We start from the raw sequence: 12,451 nt of genomic DNA on the forward strand, positions 1-12,451 counted from the left end.
GGAGCGAAGGATGCTCTAATAGAGTGGAGTATTTCCGTCGCAGGGTGAGGTGCACCGTTGTGCTGTGACCTTGTTACGGGTTTTAGAAGATTGCTCTTCACACGTTTGTTACAGACAACGTTAAGGATTTGATAATAATGAGAGCACTTCATTTAAATGGTTTGCATGGAAACAGCTTACATCCCCTCATTGAGTTATGAATGTCTATACTGTCATTGCTGCATGTATTTATAGCACCGCCATATTCTGTGGCGCTGTAGGAAACAATTTGTTAGGGGTCTCAGGTATAAAAGCGTCTTAAAAGTGGGTGAAAGAAGTGCCTGCGGATTTGTTCCTAGCAGGTACAACTTCCTTTCTATGTACTAACATGTTCTTGAAGTATTGAATTGTAAATCTGCTTGGATCCTTCAGCTTCCATCCTAACCACTTCAGCTCCAAGAGATTTTACTCCCTTCATGACAATACAATTTTTTTGCTATTTAGCACAGTGCTACTTTAACTGGCAATTGTGCTGTCATGCTAAGCTTTAGCCCCCGTTCACACTGGGCCTGGGCGACCTGTCAGGCGACCTGGTCGCCTGACAGGTCGCCGTAGGTCGCCTTCCATAGAGAAGCTGCAGACCCGTTCTAATAGGAGAGACACAAGTCGCTCCGACTTAGAAAAAGGGTCCGGAGCTTCTTTGGGGCGACCCGGAGCGACCTGCATAGACTTCAATGTTATGAAGTCCGTGCCGGCCGCTCCGAGGTCGCGGGGCGAGCAGCGCGTCACGACCTATGAGGTCGCCCGGCAAAGTAGCGTCGCCCCAGTGAGAACGGGGCCTTACCCTAGCAAAATGTATACAATTCTTTTCACACAAATAGAGCTTTCTAATGGTGGTATTTGATTGCCACTATGTTTATTTATTTTTTATTACATAAACATAAAAAGACTAAGGCTCGGTTCACACGACTATAGGGGGCGACCTGTGAAGTCGCGTGCAGCGCGACTTTGGCGCGACTTGCACGGACTTCATAAAATGAATGTCTATGCAAGTCGCTCCAGGTCACCCCCGAAGTAGTACAGGACCCTTTTTCTAAGTCAGAGCGACTTGTGTAGCTCCTATTAGAACGGCTCCTGTACCAGTCAATGGACCGCGACAGTGCATGACTTGTCAGGCTGACCACGTTGCCTGACAAGTCGGACTAGTGTGAATGGACACTTAGTCCCGGTTCACATTTGTGCGATGCAGGAACGCTGCGAATATGCAGCGTGTTCCCGCATCGCATCCGCACCCCTGGCAGTTCACACTGCTATGTGCGATACGCAGGGGGTGTCAATTAAAAGTTAACAACACCCCCAGTTGCGATCGCACATCGCAGTGCGATCTGCAAGTTCGCACAGAATCGGATCGCACTAGTGTGAACCACTGTGCGATTCGATTCTGCTGCAAATAAAAAAAAGGGTCCTGTGCGTGTTGGGTGCGATTGTGGTGGGAATTCAGCCATACAAACTGTATGGCTGATTTTGCACCGCGCAGAGATCGCATGTAATTTTAGGAGCAGTGCGCTTCGAATTACATGCGATCTCTGTAATACCACAAATGTGAATTGGCCCTGAAAATTTAGGAAAAAAAAACCTATATTTTTACTTTCTCCTATAAAACATGCAATTAGGAGCCCATTCACATTAGTGCAACTTGTCAGCCTGACAAGTCGCACTCGGTCGTGGTCCATTGATTAGCACAGGACCCACTCTAATATGAGTAACACAAGTCGCTCCGACTTAGAAAAAGGGTCCTGTACTACTTTGGGGCGACCTGGAGGCGACTTGCATAGACTTCCATTATGTGAAGTCTCTGCAAGTCGCGCCGAAGTCGCGGTGCACGCGACTTCACATGTCGCCCCCCAAAGTCGTGTCGCGCTAGTCTGAATGGGCTCTTAAACAAAAAAGAAAAGCAAAAAAAACAAACAGAAAAAAAAAAAAATATATATATATATATATATATATATATATATATATAATAACATTTCTGAATCAGTTTAGACCAAAACGTATTCTGCTACATGTCTTTGGTAAAAAAAAAAAAAAAATCAAAAAAGTGTATATTGATTGGTTTGCTTGAAAGTTAAAGCATCTACAAGCTATGGTATATATACAGGATTTTTTTTTTTTTTTTTAAATACTACTAATAGCGGTGATCAGCAACTTATAAGGGAACTGCGATAGTGCAGCAGCCAATCTGACACGAACTGACACTGGGTGGAAACTGACTGACTGCCATTGACATCACCAGTGACACTAAAACAGTGATCAGTGCTAATACTATAGACTGTCACTGTACTAATGACACTGGCTGGGTAAGGGTTAACATCTCAGGTAATCAACGGGTTAAATGTGTACCTAATGAGGTGTAATGTGTACTGATTTTTACTAAAGATCTATTTGTTTCTTATCCCTGCTTTGCAGGGATAAGAAACAAAGAGCTTGGTCCCTCTGTACAGAGCCCTGTGTTAATTGTCAACACAGGACTCTGGGCTATGACTGGACACAGCCAATCAGCAGGTCTTGGTCATGAATCATTAGGCCGGGATCTGCTGACAGACTTCCGCCGTGTGCAATCACAATCTTTGGCTTGTTTCCAGATTATGCTTCTACTTGATCCCACTTGGGACCACTTGTTACTGACCTTTGGCTTTTTCCTTGACTATGCTGCTGCTTGATCCCTACCTGCTATATCTGCTATTGGACCCCAGCTTACTCACCTCCTGGTGGGGCGATCTGGAGGACCGTGACCTGGTACTAACACATGCCTCCCAACTTTTTGAGATGGGAATAAGGGACACCCATTAGCAAAAAAATGTAGCCATAGGACACACCCCCTACCATGCCCCATTAAAGGAGAATCAAACAAAAAAACATATTATTTAAACTCACAAGTGTTTTTTTTTGTTTTTTACCACTAAAATTCCTTTTTACTGGCTTTTGAAATTTACAAATGCAGCAATTAACCACTTTAACACCGGAGGATTTTGCTGTCTTACGTCCAGGCTACTTTTTGCGATTCGGCGCTGTGCGACTTTAACTGACAATTGCGCGGTCGTGCGACGCCATACCCAAGCGAAATTTACGTCCTTTTTTTCCCACAAACAGAGCTTTCTTTTGGTGGTATTTGATAACCTGTGCGATTTTTACTTTTTGCGCTATAAACAAAAAAAGAGCGTTTATTTTGAAAAAATAACAATATTTTTAACATTTTTTTATATGAAATTCCCCCCAAAAAAGATGTAAAAAACAATTTTTTTTTACATTTTTGGCCAATTTGTTTTCTGCTACCCATGTTTGGTAAAAAAAATCACAATAAGCGTATTTTGATTGGTTTGCGCAAAAGTTATTGCGTTTACTAACAAAGGGAAAGATTTCTGTCATTTTTGGTGTTTTTTTTTTAACGCGCAATGGCGGCGATCTGCGATTTTTTTTGCTGTACTGCGACATTGCGGCGGACAGATCGGACCCTTGACTGACATTTTTGACACTTTTGGGGGTACCAGTGACATTACTGCAGTAATCAGTGCTATAAATATGCACTGTTACTTTAAAAATGACACTGGCAGGGAAGGGGTTAATTTTATTGGAGAGGGAGGGGTTAATGTATGCCTGGTGCTTACTGACGTGTGGCGGGGGAGGTGACTGAGTGAGCCAGGGACAGATCGGATGTCCAGCTATGCTGAACACTCCGATCTGTCACTCCCTGTCACTTGGGAGATCCGCCCGCTTGTGTTTACACAAGCGGGCGGATCTCCACACTAGATCCCCGACGATCGGGGATGAGCGGCGGCGATCGCCGCTGCTCTTCCCCTGGCCCGACTCCCGCTGTGACCGAAAACAGCGGGAGCGAGCCTCCGGCGGCGCGCAAGCGCCGCCCAGAAGGGGGAGTGTCTGACGACGTAGTACTACGTCGTCAGACGATAACGAGCCACTCTGCCGCAGTAATATTACTGTGGGCGGAGGTAAAGTGGTTAAAAAATTGGATGAAAGGTTTTGTACTGGGAAACACGTTTTGAAGGATACATGGTACATTTTATAGACAACTATAAAGATCAGACCAAAATGAGGAACGAATGAGGAGTAAAGAGGGACAGAGGGACTTTGTTCCAAATCAGGGACAGCCCCTTTAAATCCGGGACAGTCCATCAAAATCAGGGACAGTTGGGAGCTATGCTAACACGCAGCAAATCCCATCTCCACCATCAGGAGCTCTGTTAAATAGTGGTTAGTATTTAGACCCCGCACCTTGGGTGAGTCCTAATAATATCCTCCAGAGATATAAGAAAGTATTGGGTGGTTTAATCCTCCATCAACCACCAAAAACTGAAATATCACTTTCAGGTGGACTGACTCCTTAAAAACATAAGTGGGAACTGAGAAACTCCGAATGATACCGCACCATCAGCCATGGCTGGAGATAACCTATTTCATGTATATCTATAATATGTTATCCTTTTTTTTATAACGCGCGTGGCCGGATATTATGTACCATATGGTTCATTTTACGTCTGGGTTGTCTTTTAATTACCCAGCTAAAAATTCTGTAGACAAGAGATGCTGTCTGCAGTCATCACAAAGCAATCGTGCACAGGATGACATTATTTGCTACAACTGAGAGGCCTGGTTGAACCTTTTGGATACGCAGTATCACTGCCAGCTACCCAGTGGCATTACTTAATGAAATGATTGCATGCTTGATAAGTCATGCACAGCTTTGATAAATGTATCACAAACCCAGTTTACATGGACTGACGAGACCCAAGGCACATAACTGCAAAAATAGCAACGCTAGCCCGTAATAAGCTCGCCTGATGGTGCATTTCAGAACTTTCCGATCTTTGTGTTTAGGGAGAACCTTTTATATTGTTTAACGACAATTAAAAGTCTTTTTTTTCAACGGTAAATGCTACCACATTAGAGAACTGATACAGGTAATAAGAGCATTTTCAAGTCCAATTCTATGCCGGCTGGCTGGGCTTGTTCGCATCAGTCCGTGCATGCTAGTGTGAGTTGTGCAGGGGCAATGCAATACTTTGTTACATTGCATCCTACTATTTCCTTTTTCTTTCTTTTTACCTTATTGAAGTACCATCCAATGGCACTTCATTTAACTCTATGTAGTGCAGCACATTACAGTGCACTGTTGTGACATGCGGTGCGGTGAGTTTCGTTGTGTAACAATACAGACATGCTGCACATGTATGGTGTGATAAGACACATAGAAACACAACTGTGCAGATCAAAGCAGGTCAATGAACGTGATTTGAATGAGCCCTCAAAGCCTCTACCTTCTGCCCAGGAAATGCAGGATATAATGCTCATATTGTCTAGGAGGCATCTGATACAGGGGAATATATACCTTAACCAGCTCTGGACCGGAAGCATTTGCCCCCTTAATGACCAGGCCATTTTTTGCGATTCCGCACTGCTTTACTTTAAAGGGAAATTGCACGGTCATGCAACACTGTACAAAAAAAATTGTTTTCCCCACAAATAGAGCTTTCTTTTGGTGGTATTTGGTCACCTCTACGATTTTTATTTTTTGCGCTATAAAAAAAAAACAGAAGCAACAATTATTGCCATATGCAATATGCAGGGGGTGTCAATTAAATGTCAATTAAATGTTAACGACACCCCCAGTTTGATCGCATATCGCAGTGCGATCTGCAAGTTCGCACAGAATCGGATCACACAAGTGTGAACCACTGTGCGATCCGATTCCGAGGCGGCTCAAAAAATGCCTCATGTGCGTGTTTGGTGCGGATACAGTGCAAATTCCGCCATACAAAGTGTATGGCTGAATTCACACCGCACATGAGATCGCATGTAATGAAGGAGCAGTGCGCTCCGAATTACATGCGATTTCCACAGCTGCACAAGTGTGAACTGGCACTTAAGGCTTAGGCTGTGAAGGGGAGGTGCAGACTGGTACGGAGCCCATGCACACTCCTGTAGCAGATGATGCAAGTCTGAAAAGAGGGCCAGACACCGCTGGTATCATTCACAAGAAACTTTATTGGAGACTGCTCAGAAAGAAGATGGTTCTGCCATAGTATTCTTTCTGAGCAGCCTCCAATAAAGTTTTTTTTTTTGGATGATACCAGCAGTGTGCGACCCTCCTTTTCAACTGGCATAGAACTGTATTATTCTCATAATAATTAATGGCACATGTCTAGAGCACCCAACCTCCCTTCTATCAGATGCCAAGAGCCCCCCCCCCACCAACAGAAGTCAAGAGTTCCCCACTCTCCAAAACATTACAGTGCACCCCCATACCTAGTATTGCTGCCATTAAGCAGAGCTGGGAGGCAGAAAGTGCAGGGTCTGGAGGAGGACCCGCAGAGGGCTGGAGTTAGCTGCCAGAGTCTGCTGAATGCTGAGACCAGGAGAGGCAGAGACAAGGGGTGTTGCGGCTGCAAAAAGAGGTGCAGGATCTGTAGCAGGAGTTCTGTCCTCCTTTCTGCTGCCAACTGCTGAGAGAAGGTGGGGGCGGAGATGGAGGGATGCCACAGCTGCAGGAGAGGTACAAGCAGGGCCGCATTAAGAGCATCATGGGCTTGGTGCTGAGGATTTTGAAGGGCCTTAAGGGCCGTGCCTTGGCATGCACCCAGAGGAGGAAGGGTGCAGCCATGCATGCCTAATTCAACATGGGATGCTGTCTCTGAAGCCCATAAACACATCCATGCATCGGCAACTGTCCCTCCTTGTCCGGCCTTCGTGCTGTGTGGGGAGGTTCTGAGGGAGCTGCCTGGGGAAGCGAGCATAGAAGCCAGACTTCTGTGTTTACAAGTGACAGAAGAGCGGTAACAGTGAATATGGCCAACCCGGGGCCTATATAAAGGTAGGGGCCTGGAGCTGCAGCTCCAATAGCCCCTACGTTAATCTGGCCCTGGGTACAAGAGTCACATGAAATGGCCTTGAGGGCTGGATTCAGCCCATGGCCTTGTGTTTGACACATGTGCTATAGAATATGGTAGGGTTGGACTGGTGTTTCAGGTGTTACCTTCACCAGCTGGAACCCTGTGGAACACCTGGCATTTTGAATATTGGGAATCTTCTCCCTTGACTCAGTGCATAGCACCTGAGTAGTCAATCGCCAGTCCCTACCACTACCTGTAGGATCAGGAGGAAGGTTGTTGGCTCTATGTAAGCTCCCTGTGATACTGAACTTACTCTTTATAGCCCACATGCTCACTTACATAGTTACATAGTTAGTCAGGTTGAAAAAAGACTCAAGTTCATCTAACTCAACCATTAAAAAAAAAAAAAAAAAGAAAAAAACCATAAAATCTCATATCCCCAATCCTATACCCACAGTTGATCCAGAGGGAGGCGAAAGACCCCAGCAAAGCATGATCCAATTAGCTCCAGCAGGGAAAAAAATTCCTTCTTGATCCCCGAGAGGCAATCTGATATTCTCTGGATCAACTTTACCTATAAATGTGAGTACCCAGTTATATTATGTACACCCAGGAAAGAATCCAGGCCTTTTTTAAAGCAATCTACTCAGCTTGCCAGAACCAGCTCTGAAGGTAGTCTATTCCACATTTTCACAGCTCTCCCTATTTGGAGACAAAATCGCTTTTCCTTTAGATGTAAAGTGTGCCCCCTTAACCTCCGTGATGACCTTAAAATGAATAACTCAACACCAAGTTCACTATATGGACCCCTATGTATTTATACATGTTGATCATATTCACCTTAATTTCCTCTTCTCAAGAGAGAATAAATTCAGTTGCTCTAATCTTTTCTCATAGCTGAGGTCCTCCATGCCTCGTATCAGTTTGGTTGCCCTTCTCTGAACTTTCTCCAGTTCCCTGATATCCTTTTTGAAAACTGGTGCCCAAAACTGAACTGCATATTCCAGATGAGGTCTTACTAATGATTTGTACAGGGGCAAAATGATATCTCTCTCCATGCCTCTGTTAATACAAGAAAGGACTTTGCTTGCTTTGGAAACCACAGATTGGCATTGCATGATATTATTAAGCTTATGATCTACCAGAACACCCAGATCCTTCTCCACTATGGACTCCCCCAGTTCTACTCCCCCTACTATGTATGATGCATGCATATTCTTAGCCCCCAAGTGCATAACTTTACATTTATCAACATTAAACCTCATTTGTCATCTAGTTGCCTAATGAAACAGTGCATTGAGGTCAGCTTGTAAGTTGGAGACATCCTGTAAGGAAGTTATTCCACTGCAAAGCTTGGTGTCATCTGCAAAGACTGAAATGGTACTTTTAATCCCAGACTCTATATCATACACCACTGATAGCCGTAAACCAGGGGTGTCAAACTCAATTTCATTGCGGGCCGCATCAGCATTATGGTTGTCCTCAAAGGGCCGGTTATATATGTAAGATTAGATGTCCAGAGCACCCCACCCCCTTACCCCCTTAAATTAGATGTCAAGAGCCCCCCCACCATCAGAAGTCAAGAGTCGCTCACCCTTCCTTACATCACAATGCACCCCCTTACCTTGTGCTACTGCCAGGAAGAAGATGCGGGTGGATCTGGGAAGAAGAATTTGCAAGGTCTGGACGAGGACTAGAGGAGGGCTGGAGTCAGCTTACAGAGTCTGCTGAATGCTGAGACCACGGGAGGCTTAGACAAGGTGGTTTTCTGGCTGCACAGAGAGGTGCATGATCTGTAGAAGGAGTTCTGCCCTCCTCTCTGCTGCAGGCTGCTGAGAAGGTGGGGATGGGCCTTTCTGCAGCAGCACAGAGATGCACAGGATCTGGCAAAGGAATTCTGTACTCTCTGCTGCCGACTACTGAGACAAGGTGGGGGCAGAGACAAGGGGGGTGCCGCAGCTGCAGGAGAGGTGAGGGGGCCACATGAAATGGCCGGGGGGGGCACATTCGGCCCGCGGGCCTTGTGTTTGACACCTGTGCCGCAGACCATTCAGAGTAAGAATCATTAACCACTACTCTCTGAATTCTATCTTTTTAGTCTTCTATCTTCTATCTATTACTTACCTTCACCAGCTGGAACCCTGTAAAATACATGTTATCTTCTCCCTTTCCTCTCACGATGGAGTGCACAGTGCCTGAGTAGCCAATTGCCAGGCCCTACCACTGCGCGTAGGGTCAGGAGGAAGGTGAACTCCATGTGGCACTGAACCTAATCAGGGTTTTCTACATGGGGCTTTGGTAGGAGAACATGATAGTGGGGGAAGGTAAATATTAGCAGCAAAACAGGTGAGAAATAGTAGCAGAAGAGATAAAGAGAAAGCGACAGGTTCACTTTAACAAGCAGCTGCTGTCATTAGTTAGCATTCACTTGGCTGACATACTAAGAAATCTTTTAATTTATTCAGTAAAACGATGACTGATCCAGCTCCCAGACCCTCAGGAGAAGACCAGAAACAATAGTTCTAGATGGCTGCTGCAATAAATAGCCGAGTATTGATCAATCAGTATTGACCGCTCTCCCCCCAGCATAGCACTCAGGTCGTAAGATTGCTGTAAAGGCTCAGGCATGTCTTAGGATCTGTCCGTGCTTGGACATGACACAGAAAACAGCTGCTTTAGATAAAAAGGAAGTTTCTTTATGAGAACACAGACCCTTCTTTGTCCGTATCGATTTTATCGGCCTGTTATTGACGGACGGCCCCCTAAGGACTTGTTAGTAAACTTTTAGTAAAGTATTAGGGTAGCATTAAAGGATAACAGGATCCATTTTATTGTTTTGAAAATGAAGCTGTCTGGTGTTTGTCTTCCCTGCAAACTCTTCTCGCAGCGTGCGATGAAACCGACATAAAGAAAAGCCGCAACAGCGAGTCGTGTAGGAAAAAAGGGGACTTTCATTTGCAAGCCTGCATAGCACGTGCTTATTCAGTGATGAAAAGGACAATGTACAAAGTGCGGTGACCCTCAACCGCCAAACAAAATTCATTTTTCAGCAGACTTGCTCTGGTAATCTGAAATCTGATTGGTTTACAATGGGGTTCTTTACTTTGCATGTTTTACTCAGCTGTATTTGTTATATTGCAATGGCCGAGATTAAAAATTTTATTTCTGTTTTTTTTTTTTGGGGGGGGGGGGAGCATTGTGGTGTGATATGTTATAAAAAAAATGGAGCTGGAGCATTGTGGAGGTGTGTTGGGGTACCATTACAAACAAACGGCACCACAACACATCAATGCAGGTGACGCAAAGCAACACAATGTTGTAAATTGGCTCTCAGACTAATACAGGGGATAAGGGTAAAGCCTCATACACACGATCAGATTATCGAACGATCTTTCGTCCGTTTTTTGTTGCATGCTAGTCTCATATGGAAAGTGAAGAGGTTATTTTCATACGAAAATTCCCGTACGACAGAATTCAACTTCAGAAGTGATGTCATGTGTTGAATTGTTTTGTAAGTGTTCTTTCATTTCTGAGCATGCCTAGTCTTGCTCTTATGATTTTTTTCGGACAAAAACTACAGACGTTGTGTTGACGTACGATAAAAATTTTATAGCCTGCACATCCAGTTTTTGTCGTCCGAAAATTCGTAATCGGCTGTCGAAAGCACTACAGGGAGTGCAGAATTATTAGGCAAATGAGTATTTTGACCACATCATCCTCTTTATGCATGTTGTCTTACTCCAAGCTGTATAGGCTCGAAAGCCTACTACCAATTAAGCATATTAGGTGATGTGCATCTCTGTAATGAGAAGGGGTGTGGTCTAATGACATCAACACCCTATATCAGGTGTGCATAATTATTAGGCAACTTCCTTTCCTTGGGAAAAATGGGTCAAAAGAAGGACTTGACAGGCTCAGAAAAGTCAAAAATAGTGAGATATCTTACAGAGGGATGCAGCACTCTTAAAATTGCAAAGCTTCTGAAGCGTGATCATCGAACAATCAAGCATTTCATTCAAAATAGTCAACAGGGTCGCAAGAAGCGTGTGGAAAAACCAAGGCGCAAAATAACAGCCCATGAACTGAGAAAAGTCAAGCGTGCAGCTGCCAAGATGCCACTTGCCACCAGTTTGGCCATATTTCAGAGCTGCAACATCACTGGAGTGCCCAAAAGCACAAGGTGTGCAATACTCAGAGACATGGCCAAGGTAAGAAAGGCTGAAAGACGACCACCACTGAACAAGACACACAAGCTGAAACGTCAAGACTGGGCCAAGGAATATCTCAAGACTGATTTTTCAAAGGTTTTATGGACTGATGAAATGAGAGTGAGTCTTGATGGGCCAGATGGATGGGCCCGTGGCTGGATTGGTAAAGGGCAGAGAGCTCCAGTCCGACTCAGACGCCAGCAAGGTGGAGGTGGAGTACTGGTTTGGGCTGGTATCATCAAAGATGAGCTTGTGGGGCCTTTTCGGGTTGAGGATGGAGTCAAGCTCAACTCCCAGTCCTACTGCCAGTTTCTGGAAGACACCTTCTTCAAGCAGTGGTACAGGAAGAAGTCTGCATCCTTCAAGAAAAACATGATTTTCATGCAGGACAATGCTCCATCACACGCGTCCAAGTACTCCACAGCGTGGCTGGCAAGAAAGGGTATACTGTAAAAGAAGAAAAGGTAATGACATGGCCTCCTTGTTCACCTGATCTGAACCCCATTGAGAACCTGTGGTCCATCATCAAATGTGAGATTTACAAGGAGGGAAAACAGTACACCTCTCTGAACAGTGTCTGGGAGGCTGTGGTTGCTGCTGCACGCAATGTCGATGGTGAACAGATCAAAACACTGACAGAATCCATGGATAGCAGGCTTTTGAGTGTCCTTGCAAGGAAAGGTGGCTATATTGGTCACTGATTTGTTTTGTTTTTGAATGTCAGAAATGTATATTTGTGAATGTTGAGATGTTATATTGGTTTCACTGGTAAAAATAAATAATTGAAATGGGTATACTGTATATTTGATTTTTGTTAAGTTCAGAGGCGTCCCCCCCAATTATTAAAGAGTTAGATATTCTGTTGTTTGTCTTTTTACATCAATTTCTATACATTTTTAATCGTCTGCGTATCCATTAAAGATAATGTTTAGGTTATACAGTCCTTCAGGCTAAATAGAGCTTTCTTTTGGTGGTATTTAATCACTACTGGGGTTTTTATTTTTTATGTTTTTTTGCTGAACAAACCAAAAAATTAAAAAAAAAAAAAAAAAAAAAAAACACTGTTTTTTAGTTTGTTATAAGATTTTGCAAACAGGTAATTGTTCTCCTTCAATAATGTGCGCTAATGAGGCGGCACTGAAGGGCCCTGATAAGGTGGCACCGATATATATATATATATATATATACTGTATATATATATATATATTTATTTATATAGAGTGCAGTATAGAGGATGCCATATCCTGTGTATATATATATATATATATATATATATATATATACACAGGATGTGGGCTCCTCTATAATGCACTATATATATATACACACACACACACACAGGATATGCCATCCTGTATG

Source organism: Pelophylax lessonae, assembly GCF_965119305.1.
Source record: "Pelophylax lessonae genome assembly, chromosome: 6".
NCBI classification, from domain to species: domain Eukaryota; kingdom Metazoa; phylum Chordata; class Amphibia; order Anura; family Ranidae; genus Pelophylax; species Pelophylax lessonae.